At 26.9% G+C, this 20,402-nt stretch overlaps 1 protein-coding gene across 1 annotated transcript in view; it reads right to left on the bottom strand.

Moving 5' to 3' along the window:
- Positions 1–18,978, bottom strand: part of LOC113362992 (WD repeat-containing protein 47-like) — a 29,294-nt gene extending 10,316 nt beyond the window's left edge. The window contains exon 1 of the mRNA XM_026605483.1: positions 18,881–18,978. The gene's annotated coding sequence lies outside the window, so the exon portion shown is untranslated. The remainder of the gene's footprint in view (positions 1–18,880) is intronic.
- Positions 18,979–20,402: the final 1,424 nt, after the last annotated feature.

The raw sequence follows: 20,402 nt of genomic DNA, 5'->3' as shown, positions 1-20,402 counted from the left end.
ATCATAATATAACACCATAGTTGTATGAATAAAATCATGTCAGATTCTAATTTGATTTACTAACATACATTTTTAATTGATGGAGAAAGATTTATACTTATAAAATGAAGAAAAAATACAAAAAGTTTGAAAAATTCAAAAAAATAGGAAGTTATCAGTTGTTATTAATTTAATATGAAGTAAATTGGAAATGTAAGTTACTAATGTTAAAACAGAATTGCAAATTTTATTCGTACAGGATTCTTTAATAATTATTTTTAAATTAAATACAATAATTAAGATAATTAGAAATATATTATTTGATTTTTATTAATTAATTAACATCATGTAGTAATCGCAAAAAAATCTAAAACAAAATTTTGTATATATCTTTACGTTTCAAAGCCTTCTGAACATTTTGGCATACATTAGAAAAAATGGATGTCATTGTAAAGTATGTGTCTGTATGTATGTATGTGTGTGTATGTAAGTGCGGATACAATTTTTCGTCGACGATTTCGAGAACACGGTTCAACCGATTTGAATAATTCGAAAAACAATCAATTCCTATTTGATAAGAAGACGTGCTGATTAGTTTTTGGCCAAGGCAGGTCCAGCCGTTTGGAAGATACGGCTATGACTATAAATTTACCACACAACCTTTATTAATTTAAAAGGCGGAAAAACAAAATTAATCACATTTTAGTTATTTTGTAAGATAGTTAGATAAAAAAATGATTCCAATTGAATAAATTGCAATTTATGAGATTCTGACAAGACTGACAGAATAACCCTTTAACTCTGTTTTAAGGCTAGTTTTTTAATATTACCTGTATCAAAAAAACTAATCAAATCTCTATTTAATCACTTCTATATCCATTTTGTACACAAAAACACACAACACTATTCAAAGTTTCATAATTCAAACACATATATACAGATAAAACTTTTTGATAAATTAGACAAAATTATCACAGTTTGTTTATGATAAACAATATTATCAACAATTTAAGTAAGGAGATTATTATCTATGAGTATTTATAAACAAATTAATGTTTGAACACCGGTATGTTGTTTCAATTTAACAAATCATAAATAAAGTTTGTGTATTTTAATAAAAGTTTTTGTTTACATTTATAACATTGCACTGTCAATTATTGAACAAATATTTTTAAGTATTCATTAATATAGATGAATGTATTATAAAATTGCCTAATTGCTTAAAATTATTATAATGTAATGAAAATAAATGTATTGTGCAGAGTCCTAATTGTCTGATAAGTATTTATTAATGTCTGATTCGATTGTTTATTTATTAATGATAATAATAATAAATAGTTTATTAATCAACTAGTTAGTTTATTTGTGGTTTTAGTTTATATACAATATAATATATCACTGTTTATTTGTGTAAAAGATGTTAAAGAGTTCACTAATATTTTATGCACTAATTATTATTTTTAATATTTGTATTTATCAATAATATATTAATAATAATTTGCTCCACCGAATATTATGTGTCTTTCTCACAGTGAAGACAAAACGGTACTGTCCTCTCGCAGAATGCGGCATTTCAGCATTCTTCATCTCACTCGAAACACCACACATACACACTCACATAAATAAACACACACTAATGCACACACACAAACACCAACACGCACTAATGTACACACACACAGTAATACGCACACACAGTAATGCACGCACACAGTAATGCACACACACAGTAATGCGCACACACACTCTATACACACACAGTAATGCACACACACAGTAATGCACACACACAGTAATGCGCACACACAGTAATGCGCACACACAGTAATGCACACACAGTAATGCGCACACACAGTAATGCACACACACAGTAATGCACACACACAGTAAAACTCATACACACTAATGCACACACACACATTAATGTGCATACACAGTAATACACTCACACAGTAATACGCACACAAAGTAATGCGCACACACACACTCATAAACTATATGTAAATACATACACACATACTAAAAGACATGAAATAATGCATAATACACTCATTCATAAACACTAAAAAAACATAAAGACGCATAAAAACGTATACACTAATTAAGAATAATACGCACACTTATACACACATAAAAATTCACGCATTAATACCATGACACTAGAATACACACACAAATGTGTACACTATTATGCATAAATACGTAAATATTATATTTACCAACACATACCCAATTATATACACATATACTGATCTAAGGAGTTCCATGACGTAACGGTTAAGCGCACTGCCTTGTGTGGACAAGGATAACCTGATATCTACCATGCAGGAGTTATATCAACTTTCATTTGGAAATATAGACCTAAGATAAGTTTCGAATTGAAGATTTGCCGATTACGGGCACTGCGGTGTGAAATGGCAATGGGAAATTTTTCACAATATTCTTCCCTGAATCGAGTTGGAGTTTAATTTTGTGGTTTTTGTGATATTTTTGCCACATAAAAAATATTATTTAGATTAAAGTAATAGTTAAGTGAATTTATTATAGTTTAAATAATTGTTCAAATGAAGATAGATATTCATGTTGCAAATTTATAGATTGTATATATTTTTTCATATTAAATGTAATAAAAAATCTTATAAAAAAAAAGTTGGAGTTTAACGCAACTCACGGACCTGCCTTAGGGTGGTACCCGTTATATTACACTAATGTACTCAAACATTTATTCACACATTTTTAGACATTTGTACATAAACACTAATTTACAAATGCACAAACACACAAATGCATAAATCTACACTACAATCATATAAACACTGATCCATTTAAATACTGACGTACACAAACACATACACTACTACAAATCAGTAATCACAAATTTACATTATTTGCGTATAAATATACACTAATGCACCCATACTTACTAAACATATACACTAATACACAAACACATTTATACGCATTCATCTCTACACATAAAATTGCACACATTTACATACAGACGCAAAAATACAAAACACACATACACTAATGCTCAATCACAAAGACACTAATACACCAACATTAATGCACAATTTTTATAAGCGTGCACACATATTTACACATAATTAGTAAAGAACATACAAAACACACAATAATACACGAATATAAAACAAAAATACACTGATACACACTAATTCACACATACACACACACGATGCATTCGTCTAGACATATACACTAATACACAAATTACTATATTTACAAATACAAATTGATATGCACACATTTGCATCACACACACAAATAAATGCACATATGCATTTACACTCACAAGAATTCATACAATCACATTTATACACATAAAAATACACAAATTAATGCATGCACACTAACGCACATACGCAATTACACATACATACACACATTTGAACACAAACACTAATACACAAATTCTCTAAACACTAATACACGATACAATTGAAATCAATCAATAGGAGTGTAAAATGTAAAATATAAAATGTAAAAATGTAAATTGTAAAGTGTAAAATGTGATATTTAAAATAAAAATTGTGGAATTTAAAATGTGAAATAAAAAGTTTGGAATGAAATATGTAGAATGAATGTGATATGAAATAATTTACCTTTAAATAGAAAATTATAGAGTGTAAAATGCATAAAAATGTGGAGTGCAAAATATAAAATGTAAAATGTGGAATGTAATATGTAAAATGTGATATATAATAAATTAATTTAAAATACAAAATATAAAGTGTATCATAATTAATATAAAGTGTGGAGGCAATGTGTAAAATGTAATATGTAAAATATAAAGTTTGGAATGTAATATGTGAAATGTAAAATAAAATAATTTATTTTAAAATAGAAAATATAGAGTGTAAAATGTGTAATATAAAGGATGGAATGTAATTTGTAGAATGTAAAATATAAAGTATTGAATGTAATATGTAAAATGTAAAATATAAAGAGTGGAATGTAACATGAAAATGTGAAATTTTGAAATGTAAAATGCACTTTTAATAAAATAAAAAATAAGTTAAATAAAATGAATGCAAAATTTAAAAATTAATAAAGAATAAATTATATAAAATGTAAAATATAATAACTTGATACAAAATCTAATAGCATAAAGTACCTGTAGACCACACTCTATAGAGATTTTATATTTCATTCCCTTCTTACGATAATAGTAGTAGGTAATAAAATTCCCTCATTAAATAATTAATTGTTCGTCTAATTAATTCCGATTAGCCGACCGTAACAAAATATGGCACATACAAACATTTATGTGCACCACATAGATAATAAATGTGCAAAAGTATACGATTATATATTGATGCAGAACCGTTGCAAAATGTGAAAAAATCGCCAAAAATTAATGTTGCCGAAAATAAGAAGATGCCGTGTGAATATCTTACTCGAATCTTATATAAAATTAATAAGAATTAGTGTACTGCCTTACAGTTTTATAAAATATTTAATTTAAGATCAATATTGTAAGATTTAAGTACATTCAACCACTTTTAATACTTCGATAATCTTATACCTGTGCTGCCACAGAGCCATCTATCTTACTGACCCGCACTAATGGCCATTACATTCACGTATTACTAACTACTACTAATTTAATATTAGAATATATAATGTAGTGGATATGCACCCATTTGTAATAAGTATAAATAAATATTATAAATATAACGGTCAGAATACAAACTACGCAGTTGTGAATTACTCATGCTACAACATTGTAAGATCGAGTTATCCTTTGCATGATAACACGTGTTTAACAATAACGGTCTTTTCCAAGGCTTTCCAACCGCAAGTGCGTATTATATTTTGAAAATCCATTGTTAAATACAATTTATGTTGAAGTAATCAAGTGTACAAGAAGTTATAAAATAAACAAATACATCAAACGTCTTCATCTGTTTTGCTGATCAGCCTCCATTAATTTAATATTAGAATATATAATGTAGTAGATACCCATTGTAATAAGTATAAATAAATATTACAAATATAACGGTCAGAATACAAACTACGCAGTTGTAGTGAATTACTCAAGCTATACATTGTAAGCTCGAGATATCCTTTGCATCATAACACGTGTTTAACAATAACGGTCTTTTTCAAGGCTTTCTAATCGCAAGGGCGCATTATATTTTGAAAATCCTTTGTTATATACAATTTATGTTGAAGTAATCAAGTGTACAAAAAGTTATAAAATAGACAAATACATCAAACGTCATCTGTTTTGCTGATCAGCCTCCACAGTTTGGTAACAGCTTTGTTTAGCAGCAGAAAGAACCTACATATTGGTGGCAATAAATTACTTATTAATAATAAACAATCAATTAATTTAAAAAAATATAACTAATTAAATTCAAAATGGAAATTGAATTTCTAAAAAATAGACAATGCTTTTTTGTGTAAAATATTTGTTTAAGATTAATATATAAGGTATACAATGGATTTTAAAAAAATAGTTTGATTTTAAACAATATTTTGCCTAAATCCGGCCCTGTATAAAGAGTGCAATATAAAATATGATAATCAGAAGTGTAAGATGTTGTTATGATAGAACATGGTATGTAATAAAGTAATAATATATCGTGTATGCGCGTACTTGGCCCTTCGTACTATTTATAGTTGTATCTTTTTAACCGTTCGATTAATGTGAATGATGTGTGAGAGAAATTTGTGCAGAATTAAACTATCTATAAGATTGTCTAATATCATGATGACCTAGAGCAAATCATAAAAGATACTTGAACATAGAAAAAAGAAATGCTTTGGGTAGTTGTTTATGATGAATCGCGCAGTTGACTAGTAAATCTCGAACAACTATTGAAACATTCGATTAATATTGATGATGTGTTAGACTTGCTGATTCAAAATTGAATAATCTATAATTTTTATAAATACCAACAACTCTACAGCAACTTGGTAACTTTTAAAAGAATAGAAAACAGTTTTTCTTCTGTGCATCACTTTAGTATAACCCTTGTAACTTTAAAACCATTCGATTAAATTACCTGCAACATTGTCTATTACCATAATGCCCTACAACAACTCGGTGTACTCATAATCTGCATCAACAGAGCAATAAGCAAAATGCAAAGAAAAATCCAATTGGAAAGTTTTCACCGACGCACTCTCCAATCAGATTCTAATAAGCTTTCTAATAAAGATAAATCTTAAACATTTCCTGCGAATAAGATTTCTTATTTCTTTTTTCCTTGTATAGTTTTTTTTATTTTTGTATAAGACTTTATATAATGTTGTTATGAATATTTCATTGAAAATAATATAAGCATACATAGAACTTTAGATTTATTTGCTTATTAAAAAAAGAAATGACACTAAATAGCGTTGTAATAAATTAGAAACAGTTTAGATACAAATGCATTTTATAGTTCAAATTATAATTAAAACGAAAACGATTTTTGCACGATCCAAAAGCACTTCGAAAGAGTATTCAAGGTCATTGATCCATCTCTCATATAAACAATGTTTATATAAAGCTCAGTCATTTGATTTTTTTCCAAAATACAATCAATTTTTGCTGGATTCAAAGACTTCCCAATCTTTTCAAGATGATTCACATTAACTATGTATTCAGAAATATCCATACACCACTAGTTCCTTTAATGCGAACTAAGTCAAAATTTAAATACAATTACAATAGAAAATAAAAAAATCGTGTGAACTAATTGTGTAACTATAAAACATGTCGTTCTTTTATGTAATCTAATTTTTTTTTCATAATAATTATTATCTTATAAACAATATAAAAGGAATTCACATGATCATGTGCACATGTGCACAAGTCACGACACACTGATGAAAAATAATAAGATTGTTATAAATACACATAAGAAATTAAAATTGCAATAAATAGAGAGATTTTTTTCAGAAAAAATTTATTTGAAATTGTTGTAAAATATCTATTTCTGTAAGATACTTTTTGATTTAATAAGATTCGTATTAGATGTTCAATCTGTCTTATTTTCATAAGACATTAAAAACCTAACCTGTTTATAAGACATAATACTACATTAATATCTAACATTCATTCAAAAAATATACATATAATCAAGTAGAATAATAAAATTAGTATTAAAATCGTACGAGAACTGATACCGAGCCCTAACACTATTTTTCTCATTTTCTCGATTAATTTGCTATAGTGTAACCCTAAATTTTCACACTCCTATTAAAATTTTACCAAACCGTATATCCATCCCTAACACTATTTTTCTCATTTTGGTGCCTGATTCGGTATAGTTTATTTTTTTGCAATGCGGAACCCTAAATTTTCACACGCCTATTAAAATTTTACCAAACCTTATATCCAGCTCTAACACTTTTTTTCTAATTTTGTCAACTGATTTGCTATAGTTTATTTTTTTGTAAATTTTACCAGAACTTATATCCATCCTTAATACTATTTTTCCAACTTTATCGACTGGTTTTCTATAGTTTATTTTTTGTAATGCGGAACACAACCCTAAATTTTCACACTCCTATAACTGATCAGTTTTGTGAAAATTTCTCAATTTTTTAACTTCCCGTAAGGTAAGTTATTGTATTCGTCCAAAAAGAAAATTTTTGCATATCTTCACGTTTCAGAGGTCTCTGAACATTTTGGCATACCTTAGACAAAATGGATGTGTGTATGAGTGTATGTATGGATATAATTTTTCGTCCAAGTTTTTAGGCGCACGGTTCAACCGATTTGAATTATTCAAAAAACATTAAATTCATATTGATAGGGAGATGTGCTGATTAGATTTCGGTAAAGGCAGGTCCAGCCGTTTCGGAGACAGGGAGCAATGAGTGCAAAAAATAGAAATCGAGATTTTGAGAGAACGGAGTATACGATTTGAATGATCCAAGAAACATTCAATATGTAATGATGGGGAGAAATGGTGATTAGTTTTCGGCAAAGGCAGGTCCAGACGGTTCGGAAATATGGAGCTAAATGTGCAAAAAGTGGCAGTTTTTGAGAGAGCTAAGCATCCGATTTGAATGACTCGAAAAAATTTTTGCCTGTGTTGACACTTAATTTCCAAATAAATTTTTCTTACTAAAGTTTATTCTTTGAATATTTGGTACTTGAAGTACCAGCAATTTGGCTTAAAGCACGATGCCATACACCACTAGTTATTATTTCTTTCGACCAATTTCCTTTATTTTACTTATTTACAAGGCGCAGTTTTAAAATACACATAAACCTAAATTTTCACCCTCCTATAACAAATCACTAACCATTTTTCATCCCAAATGATAATTGAAGAATCCCATAAATGTGCTCTATTGTTTTATAATACAATATATAATTTTACAATACAATATTAATAAATACGTTAAGACGTAAAAAATAACGTCTAATAAAATTGTTTCTTATTCTTATAATATTCTTGATAATCAGGGAAATCGTATCAGAATCTTATAAGATTTTGTGTGCGATGACATAAAAATAAACTATAATATAGATATATTTATTATAAGATTTAAAATAATTAACTTAAACTTATTCCAGTATTATTGATTATTAAAAATATAATTAAAAAAAACATAATTTTGAAAAAATGTACCTCCCACTGCGCAAAACTGCAGGCACGTACGCCACTGGCACCACTTGTTGTTCTTTTGTATTTTGCACCATTTTTATTAAAAAATGTTCAAATTTAAGTTTTTTAATAACAATTCATGTCACATTTAATAAAAAAACACACTTTTTAACTCACTCTTTTACAATCCACATCATAATAAAAATACTGCAAAAATTGGAACCAAAAAGAAATAAAAATAATTACCATCCCCAAAGATAAGATAAGATTATATAATTTATATTTTGCTTAAAATCTTATTAGAATCTTATTGGCTTTACAAAAATTTTAGACGGTGTACTAGGAATTCGTGGTATTATAAAAAAACAGCACACTTTTAATTTATTTTAAACGATTTATAAAACAAAATAATAAATTTGTCCCAGAATAGGCCTATAAAATGTGAAAACCATTTAGACCTTATTTATATATTTACGTTTTTTTTATTTATTTATTTTAAAAGATCAATAAGAATTTATTGAGCGTGACGGAAGAGATATCAGTTTAGTTTCTAAATCAACATAGTCACACTCCATTTACTCTACTCACATCGAAAAATCTAAACAAAATCTAAAAAAGAAATTTAAAAAAATTACAAGCTCACAAAAATATTTTTTATAAAAAAATAGAATTATTAAAAAATTTATTCTAATTAAAGGTTACAATATAAAAACACATTTTCACTCTATTTACTCTATTCACATCGAAAAATCTAAACAAAATTAAAAAAAAAAAACTTAAGTTGCTACAAGTGCAAAATTATTTTTTATATAAAATAGAATTAAAGGGTCCGCCATCTAACTTTTGCAGCCATTTTGAATCTTTAGCATCCATTTTGATTTTTTGGCATCCATTTTGATTTTTTAGGCAACCATTTAAAAGTTAGGCTGCCATTTGCATTTACCTCACAAACCAAAACTATTATTTCAAATTAAAAAAAATCAGTAGTTTTTTCATAGAATTTTCAAAAAAAAAGTTATTTGACGGACCCTATATTAGAAAAATTATTCTAATTAAAGGTTACAATATTTCAAAACATATTTCTGTTAAATATAAATTTTAAAATAGAATAGAATCTTTTTAAGATTTATTTTTTTATGAAAAAAATTAACTCAAGTAGAAATGAATTATGTCGTAATATAGTTTTTTATGTCGGCCCAATATAGTTTATCAATATTGCCCCAATATTTTTCTTTTAACATTTTCCTATATGAAACCAATATTGAAACTAATATCTTAAAATATAATATTTTAATTATATTATATATTCAATCTATTAAAACTCGAAATACCTCGTAATAATAACTCAACCAAATCTAAAAAAAAAGTTATAATTGCAAAAATATTTTTTATAAAAAAATATAATTATTAGAAAATTTATTCTAATTAAAGGTTACAATATAGCAAACACATTTTCTATTAAATATTAATTTTAAAATAGAATAAAATCTTTTCTAAGATTTATTCTTTATAAAAAAAATTAAAACAAGTAGAAATGAATCGTGGCGCAATATAGTTTTTTATATGGGCCCAATATAGTTTATCAATATTGGCCCAGTATTTTCGATTGACATTTTCCCATATGAAACCAATATTGGTTTCAATATTGAAACCAAAATTGAAACTAATATTGAAACCAATATCTTAAGATATAATAATATTTCAATTATATTATATATTCAATCTATTAAAACTCGTAATACCGTCTTATTTTTTACGAAAACTTAATTATGTTTTTGTAACGCTCAAAACTAGTATTTAAATAAACTAGGTTAACAATTATAGGCCTGTGTGAAATCCAGTAAGATTCCGATAAGACCAAATGTATAAAGTGGAATATAAATTATTTACATTAAATATGATTTTCGAAGTGAAAAAAGCAATAAATTTGAATTTAATTAAATAAACAAAAAATATTTGTTTCATTGTTTGATAAAAAATATATATAGTCTATTGGCACTATTAACTATCTAATTGATTTACTATTAATATTATTAATTTAACACTAAAATGATTTTGAGATTGAAAAAAACAACAAATTTAAATTAATCAATTATGATTAAAAAAAACAAAAAATTTGTTTCATTGATTGATAAAAATATTATTTATTGTTTATAGAATTTTTATGTTTTATAGTAACATCTATTGGCACTGTTAATTATCTAATTGCTAATTATTTATTGATTTATTACTAATATTATTAATTTAACACTAAAATGATTTTGAAATTGAAAAAAACAATAAATTTAAATTTAATTAAATGAACAAAAAATATTTGTTTCATTGTTTGATAAAAATAATATTCATTAATTATAGAATTTTGGTGTTCAATAGTAACGTCTATTGATTGATAAAAATAATATTTATTGATTATGGAATTTTGATGTTCAATAGTAACGTCGTCAGTTGGCACTATTAATTATCTAATGGTTATTTATTTATTGATTATTTTTTAGTGATTTATTATTAATATTGATAATATATAAATAGATATAATTATTCTAATTATTATTTATTATTATTATTTGTTATATTATTATTCACATATTTTAAATAATTATTAGCAATTATAAATATACATATTTATCTATAATTTTTTATTTATATTTTGAATTTTCCAATCATATTTATTTATTTATGTATTATTCATTATCAACATTTACAATTTATTATCAACTTTTATTATTTTGTTAACAATTTAAGATTTATAACAACAATATTTATTTATTTCTCCTCTATTAAATATTTATTATCAATATATTTATATTTATTTATTAATTTATATTATTTTTTTAAAGAAAGAGTGCGCGTAAGGTTCACACGAGATTGAAGTAAAACTTATTTACTACTGTACAAGATGGCATTTAAGTAGAAATAAATACATCATATAACAAATTTGAATAATGTTTATTAGTAATATGGTGGACGACTAAACGTTTATATGATAATAAATTATAAATTATATATTTATAATAGCATTAAAAATATGTATAATATTTAAAAACAATAATGTTATTAAAGTCATACATCAAATACGACATGATCGGTTTGTCATTGTAATTAGCATTTAGAAATGAACCTTTATTAGAGAAATGTAGTAATTGCTGATTAATAAATTCTATAATATTCGTTCACACAGTGGATTATGTTAAACAACGCCTAAACAAATATTGTTTTCGCAACTTCACTCATCATGTAATTGTGTTTGAAAAACTTTATGTAATTAAAATTAACATACATTGATTGAATGCTTGTATTTTTTTTTACTTTTTCGCTGGCGATATGATCTCATTCTTTGAATAGCTGTAATATCTGTCTTGCCTAAGAAATATTTTCCATTTTGATAACTTCAAAGATTTATAGAGACTACGAATAATCTAGAAATAATTTCTCATTTCAGGCATCAGGCATTTTTCATTGAATCAAGATTTGTACTACGATGTGACTTTAAAATGTTTATTTATCTATGCCGTTTTCCTTGTTGATATCGGTACGCATACAACGACAGATCTCTACGGGACGACTAATCACAATCGACCCGTATAGAAATGATTTCATCGAGAGCGAATGACGAATCTTTGGCACTCGATTCTTATCTTATCTTATCTGCCGTAACGCACTTCCGTTGCATTTGTACGGGTTTACATCCTAGTTGCGCCTAAATAAGTTTTACTTCAAAAAATTTATAGTATTTATTAAGAGCCTTTTATTAAAATTAAATTATTGTTATTATTACCACAATTTATTAATTATTTACTAATTGTAAGTAATTATAATTTATGATCAACAATAATATTTATTTATAAATTATTTCAGTTTTATTATAAATATTTGTTTACTATTTATTATTTTAATATTATAATATATACCAATTGCAGAATAAAATTGCATTAAAAAAAATATTATTAACAATAATAAGATTAATTCATGATTTATGAATTAGCCATTAGGTCATACCAATAATATTTAAATTTTTATATTTTTATATAATATAATTCAATTTTTTTATTAAATAATTTATTTCTTATTTTCGTATCATTATAATTTTTATTATTATTTAACACTAACTAATTATTTATCATCACTTAATTATTATTATTTACTATTCACAATAACAACATTTGTTAATTATTAATTTACCATTTTTACGAACACCATTAACTGTTTAACCAATTATTATTTATTTGTTTATAATTATTTATTTATAAACAATTATTTAAACAACTTCACAAGTAGAGATCAGAACAGACACTGACCGGCGAGTGATTCTAATAAGAAAGTGCACGACGTGCAAAACGAAACGTAAGATTCTAATCAGAATCTTATTGGAATCGCTTCCGTCAGATAAAGATTAAATGAAAATAAGTTTTTTTTTGTATCTCTTACATTTTCCTAAATTAAGAAGGAAAAAGCATCCAGAATAAAATGACAGAACTAGTAGTGTACGGCACACACACACCTACACCCATTTTTTCTAAGGTAAGGTAAGGTATTTTTTCTAAGTGTTCAGAAACCTTTGAAACGTAAAGATATATAACAATAATTTCTTTTTCGATTTTTTTCGATAAATAAACATTTTAAAGTAACATCGTAGTACAAATCTTGATTTAATGAAAAATGTCTGAATCAAAAAAATATTTTACCCTGTTTCTTGAAAATAATAAAAGAAATTAAATACTTGTGTCGTGTACAAACGTAAGTTTATTGATTAGAAATTATTTCTATATTAATCGTAGTTTCTATAAATCTTTGAAGTTATTAAAATAAAAAATATTTTTGAGGCAAGACAGATATTGTAGCTGTTCAAAGAATGAGATTATATCGCCAGCGAAAAAATAAAAAAATACAATTAGTTAATGAATGTATGTTAATTTTAATTACATGAAGTTCTTCAAACACAATTATTGCATGATGAGTGAAGTTGCGAAAACAATATTTGTTTAGGCGTTGTTTAATATAATTCACTGTGTGAACAAATTACTTATTACAGCAATTACTTCATCACTCTAATGAAGGTTTATTCCTAAATGCTAATTACAATGACAAACCGATCATATCATAATTGAAGTATGACTATTTAGCTTATTGTTTTTAAATATTAAACACAATAAATGTTCAAATCACCATTTAATTTACTTTTCTCCCAGCTAACTAGTAAATTAACAAAGTTGTTACTAAACTATACTGAATTTGAGATAAGGTCCAAAGGAAGAAAGATGAAGTATGTTTCTTCGAACAAGTTTATATTATTGTATTGAGTCAGAGTCTTTGCATTTGATTTTTCGGCTAATCCATTATATTTAAGGACAGTATTTCAGGATTTCCAAGTAGACAAATGTTCAATTACCATGCGTCCATTAATCACGTGAGATTTTTAGGTAAAGAGGGGAAGGGGGTTTGGCAAAAAATCACAAAATATCATGTGGGAGAGGGAGGGGTATAGTAAGACATCATGCGTATTTATTTCTTACTATTTTTTTTAAAAAAAGTTCAAATATTTTCAAAACAAATTCAAAAATTTTACAGTTTTTTCACGAAGCTAAAAATACAATGATGTTTGATGGGGGAGGGGGATAATTTTGAATTCATCATGTATCACCAAGGAAGAAAGGGGGTCCAAAAATTCTTAAAAACTCGCTCACGTGGTTATTGGACGCCCCCAATACCTAACAGGTAAATTACCAGAATTATTGCTGATCAAGAAAAGGGGCACAACTGTACCCAGTCTCTCCTATATTGAATGTTAATAAAATATTTATTTCACAAAGTCCGGTCCTGTGTTCAATGAAGTAATGTACAATTTTCAAAAATTACTAGGTCACGTAATCTAGTTCTTCATTTTTTATTTATCTATTTATTTAACGATAAATAAAAACAAGTATCTCCATTAATAATTTCCGCGTACCGAATCGATTACAAAAACGAGAAATATATGCAAATAACTAAAAAAAACGAAAAGAACGAGTTGAAGATGAAGATGATACGGATAAGAGACTTTCTTATTTTGACATGGTAACTTTTTAAAAAACCGTTAAATTAAATCGTTATACTTATATAAATATGTAATAATAATTATGTGCCTGAAAGCAGGTCCATGAGCTGAAGTAACAAAATCATCCCGTTGCCTTTGGGGGCGTCCATTAATCACGTGAGGTTTTCAGGGAGAGGGGGGGAGGTCTGACCAAAAATCACAAAATATAACGTGTGGAAGGAAAGGGGGTCCAAAAATCCTTAAAAACTCGCTCACGTGATTAATGGACGCCCCCTTTGCACATCGCAATGCATACTCACGTACTTTCAATTGTAAACATATTTTTAACTAAATAATTAGTCAATATGGGTAAGAGCAGGGGGCAATATTGATAATATAGGCCCAAGATTTAAATATGGGTTAGAGCAGGAGGCAACATTGGTAATATGACCCCAAGATTTAAATATTGCCCCCACGATTTTCCTACTCTCTGGCCAAGATTCATTTCTACTGGGGTTATAACTGGTAATGGATATCGCTTCTGCATGACGTAAAGTTCTCCTATTATACTTGTTGCTCATATTGAAAGAAAATATTTTGCATTACTAATATGAAGTATTTTAAATGCCACACAAAAACTATTTTTAACATTAATATGGGCCCAAGATTTAAATATTGCCCCCACGATTTTCCAACTCTCTTGCCAAGATTCATTTCTACTGGGGTTAAAACTGGTAATGGATGTCGCTACTGCATGATGTCAAGTTTATACTTGTCAAGATTCTACTTGCTGCTTATATTAAAACAAGATATTTTGCTTAAACCACTTATGTGAAGTTTTTGAAATGCGAGTTTTTGAAGTGCCAAAATTGAAAAATTACAACTTATCTTATCTTACAGGTAAGATAACACAGCAACTTATCCTAGTATATGAGCCTGAGTATCTCGATTCATTCATTAATGTTTAATCTTATTTATCTTATTACTTTTTTAAGAAAAATTTCCGAATCAAGACCACATTTCACATCTCCGTGTCTCATTTCTTGATAAAAAGTGACACAGATTTTTAAAACGAGTTTTTGACGAAAAAATTACATTCAATCACATGTCTGATTGAAATAAAAAAAATCTGAAATAATAAAAAGAACTTGAAATTGATTAGTGTACTTTTTCCACGTTTTTGGCTATAACTGAATTTATAATTAAGTTTTTCCAAATCTATTCAAATATATAAAACCTAGATGAAATTCTTGACAATTTGTACTTATGGTAGGTATATGTTGTTATTATAACCGGTTCGGTTCTTTTAACCGGTTCAGAACCGAAGATGAATCTGTCTGTGAGAATTTGCTCATGATACATGCGAAGTAACGGTACTTGTATTTATTTCTTTGTGTTAAGCAAAAAGCTCAATAATATTGAGACAGGTTTTGATGAAAAAATTATATTCGAACACCTTATTTATATATACAGTAAAACCCTGTTAAGACAATTTTCCAGATACCGTACCATAAATACGTCTTATGCGGAAAAACGTACCATGCATATGTTTCAACGTGCAGGAACAGGCGTGATTTAGCGTTTAATGCGGGAAATCGTATTAGGCTTGATCGTATTAACGTGTAAAATATACTCAGTAACAAATTATTATTGTTATATCATTAATATTTTATTATGAGTAAATGAAAGTCTTACAAAATATATTAATGTTTAAAAATTTTCACAGTTGGTAAAGTGTTTTTCTCCTAGTTTTTTTTCTTTTTTTTTTTTTTGAACATTATTTTTTGGAATTGAATTACAAAAACTTAAAAAACAAAAGAAAACTAAATTAAAGGACCAACCCCTCGATAAAATAGAGCGTAACACAGCGATGTCATAGCAACGAAAAATTTAACTAGTAATGCATGGCATCGTGCCTTAAGGCAACTTCCCTTTGTAGAAAAAATGTAAATTGGACGACGATGTTTCTATATGTTAACATGAAAACTAAATAAACAAAACCTAATCAAGCAAAGTTAGATTTAAAGGACCTTGTCTCATATTTCTATGAATTATATAAATTTATTTAAAGTATATAAGTGAACTTCGGAATTTTAGCTAGAATTCGGAATCCAATTCATTTTCAATATAATAAAAGTAAATTTAAAAAAAATAGAATTTTGAAAAAAATGTCTCCCCAAAAACTGGTCGCTTCTTCACAAGCAAAGTTTTTTGAATCATTTAAATCGGATGCTTAGTTCTCTTAAAATCTGCAATTTTTTGTACATTTAGCTCTGTATCTTCAAAATGCCTGTCTTTGCCAAAATAGAATCACCACGTCTTCTCATCATTACGAATTGAATGTTTTCCGAACCATTCAAATCATATGCTCTATTGTCTCAAAACCTTATTTTTTGCACTTTTTACTTTGTATCTTCGAAACGGCTGAACTGACCTTTTCCAAAAACTAACCAGCACATCTCCCTATCAATAGGAATCGAATGCTTTTTGAATTATTCAAACTGGTTTAGCGTCGCTCCCGGAAACGTGAACAAAAAATTATATCCATACATACACACACATACATTCGTTTTTTAAGGTATGCCAAAATGTTCAGAAACCTCTTAAACGTGAAGATATGCAAAAATTTTAATTTTCGATTTTCGGCCTATTACTACAACTACTCTACGGAAAGTTAATAAGTCAAGGGGGCACCTCTAAATATCAAAAATACACAAAAGTGTAAAAATGTAATGATTATGTTATAAATTGTGCCTTAAAACACTATTATTTGCATCTTGAAACAAATTTAAGTTTATTTACCAAATTTAACACATTTAATTTTAAATTATTTGTGAGGCAAAATTAACCAGCACGAGTGCTTATCGAATTTTATCGAATTTTCAAATAAAAAAAACGTAAAAAGGTGCTGCTCATTTTTTCAAACAGTTTCTAAATGTTTCAAAACGATGCAGGATTTTTGGCTAAAATGTGTACGAAAATTTGTACACTTTTCTATTGATTAGAAGCGGCTTGACCGATTGTCGCACAAAACTGAAAAGCGGTTAGTTACATCAAATGAATTTTAATTTTTTTTTAATCAGCACGATTCCCAAATGATATCTTTCAAAAAGTTTCTAAATGTTTAAAAACGATGTAGGATTTTTAGCTAAATCGTGTACGAACATTTGTACACTTTTCTGTTGATTAGAAGCGGCTTGGCCGATTGTTGCCGACTGACAGGCGGTAGTCGTTTATCTAGTTACATCAAATGACTTTTAAATTTTTTAAATCGATTTAGCTATTTTCAGAGAAATCGTTGGCCAAAGTCAAAAATCAGCTCATATACACACTTTTTTAATTTTGGTCTCAAACGATTCAGAATGACTAGAAACGTAGAGAAAACAAAAATTACAAGTCAATTTATTTTGTGAGAACATATTTGATATTTTCCTATTATGGTATTTTCAAGGGCGGCCAAAAAATGCTCGCACGCAGACGGCCACATACCCAGGCACGGCCCTGAATAAAACGATTATTAAACAAAGCTCTATAATACAAAGATACCTCAAAACCTGATAAAATCTAATCAAGGGGGCTTCAGAAGACTTACAAACAGTACAGATCAATTAGGGTCCAAATCTGAGATACCATAGACAATAACATATCGTTGTTATGGCAACGCTAATTTATTCTTCTTTCTTGGTACTAAAAACTGTGAAAATTTGCAACAAAAAAAATAAAAAAAATAAAATGGAGCCCTAAAATACAAACGACACTTTAAAATAATCTCTGGTAAATATATATACTTTATATATATATATATATATATATATATATATAAAATAAAAATTGTTATATATTATATAAATACATAAATGAAAAAACTGTCAAGGGGGCACCTTCGTCAACAAGTAAAACATTGACACAAATTGTAACTAGTACAAAATATTTTTCAAATTTGACATTTTTAAATAAATTTTGTATGCATTAGCGTTATTTAAAACATATAAACGTATTTAAAACTATTTTTAGTAATCATATATTAGAATATATGAAATGGGGACCTAAAAACATAACTTTATGAATTTTGTGACAAACCAAAATAATTAACCGGGACAAGTAATATATATTAATATAAGTATGTATAATATTTGTAAGGATATATACATAAATATTAACCACGTTTTATATAATTTATCCCGCCGGCAAACAAAAAAACAATTCCTCACAATCCATATACACATTTTGACAGTTGTCAAAAGAAAAGTCGCCAAACAAAAGACATCGTAATTTCCAATAAAATATATAATACATATAGAAAAATAAAAGCACTAACCTTTATCAAGTGATCCTTTATACTTCTTACACTAATTAAACCTATAAAAACACTTTAAAAACTAAAAAAACTACTAACAACTAACATTGACATTACGCTAGCAACCATTGCACTGAACGCGCCGCCATGTTGAAAAATAATTTGACAGTTGAGAGGAAAAAAAGTAAAATAAATAATTTTTATTAATTTACAAAATTATAATTTAAATTTAAATTTAGAATTTAAAATTTAACGAAATAAGCATAATCTAATTACAAAAACATTTGACAAATGTTTTTCGTATAAAATTTTGTTAAGAGTGCAGACTTTCCTGCAATGTTGGTACCGTGACATTTTTGACATTTGTTTTGACAGCTTGTGTGTAATGAATAAATATAAATAAAATAATAAAATACAACAAAAGCTCAGGTAATAATTGATTTTAAACAATTTATAATAATGACTCATTATGTATATTAATTATATTTATAATAATGATATCAATAATTTTGATACCTTTGAAGCCCCTTGAGTTTTGAACAAGGCTTGTCCAAGACTTATTAAAAGCACTATTAAATTTTTATTTAATATAGTACCTTGTGAAATACCATATAAATATATTTAAATATTACTTCATAAGTATCGTTTTATATCAAGTGGAACTAAAATAAACTTTTTACTAATTGAATGAATTTATAAACATAACCTCAAAAACGCACGTGTGACACCTGTCATTTCTTCTAAGAGTTTTGACAAGCGCATATAACTTTTTTACAATTGTTTCAAAATATCTTATTTTGTTATTAAGTAAAATGCTATAGCATCCACGTGAAGTACTACACTTCTATTAAGCAATCTGCTTTGTCCATGCTAATTAGTGATTACGGGAAAAGATGAGACAACTCAAAAATACCTTAAGAATGAGTTTTCCCAAAGTCATCACCATTATCATATTTTAATCGTTATATACCATGAATGCTACAGCATCCACGTGAAGTACTACACTTTTATCAAGCAATCTGCTTTGTCCAAGCTAATTAGTGACTACGGGAAAAAATAAGACAACACGAACATACCTAAAGAATCAGTTAGTCATTATCTTGACATGAATAATAATTAGAAAAACCTAAGGTTATATAAAATTAAATTCCAAATAATTGACTTTATAAATCACAATTCAAATGAATGCTATAGCATTCACGTAATTCAACTTTTACAAATGAATTGAAAACTTTCCCTGATATAACATATGTTAAAAAGTATTTATTTATATATAAATGCTGTAAAAAAGTATATTTTTCTTCACATATGCTCTAAATTAGTTGTTTGCAGTTATTTATAAATATTGAACTGTGTTTGTTGACTTGAGATATTTATTTAATTATAAATGTTGCATTTTACATAAGTAAGAAACTGGTAACATAAAAAAGTATATGTTTGTTCATAAATGCTCTAAAAATGTACTATTTATATTCTCTCCGACAAGCCTATATAACTTCTTTTACAAATGTTGCAGATAGTCTTTTGTTTTTTTCAGTTAGTT

The sequence above is a fragment of the Ctenocephalides felis genome, unplaced genomic scaffold, assembly GCF_003426905.1.
Source record: "Ctenocephalides felis isolate EL2017-DRISC unplaced genomic scaffold, ASM342690v1 CF-g0.4_SCAFFOLD_00845, whole genome shotgun sequence".
Classification (NCBI taxonomy): domain Eukaryota; kingdom Metazoa; phylum Arthropoda; class Insecta; order Siphonaptera; family Pulicidae; genus Ctenocephalides; species Ctenocephalides felis.
This window is presented reverse-complemented; position numbering and strand designations above follow the sequence as displayed.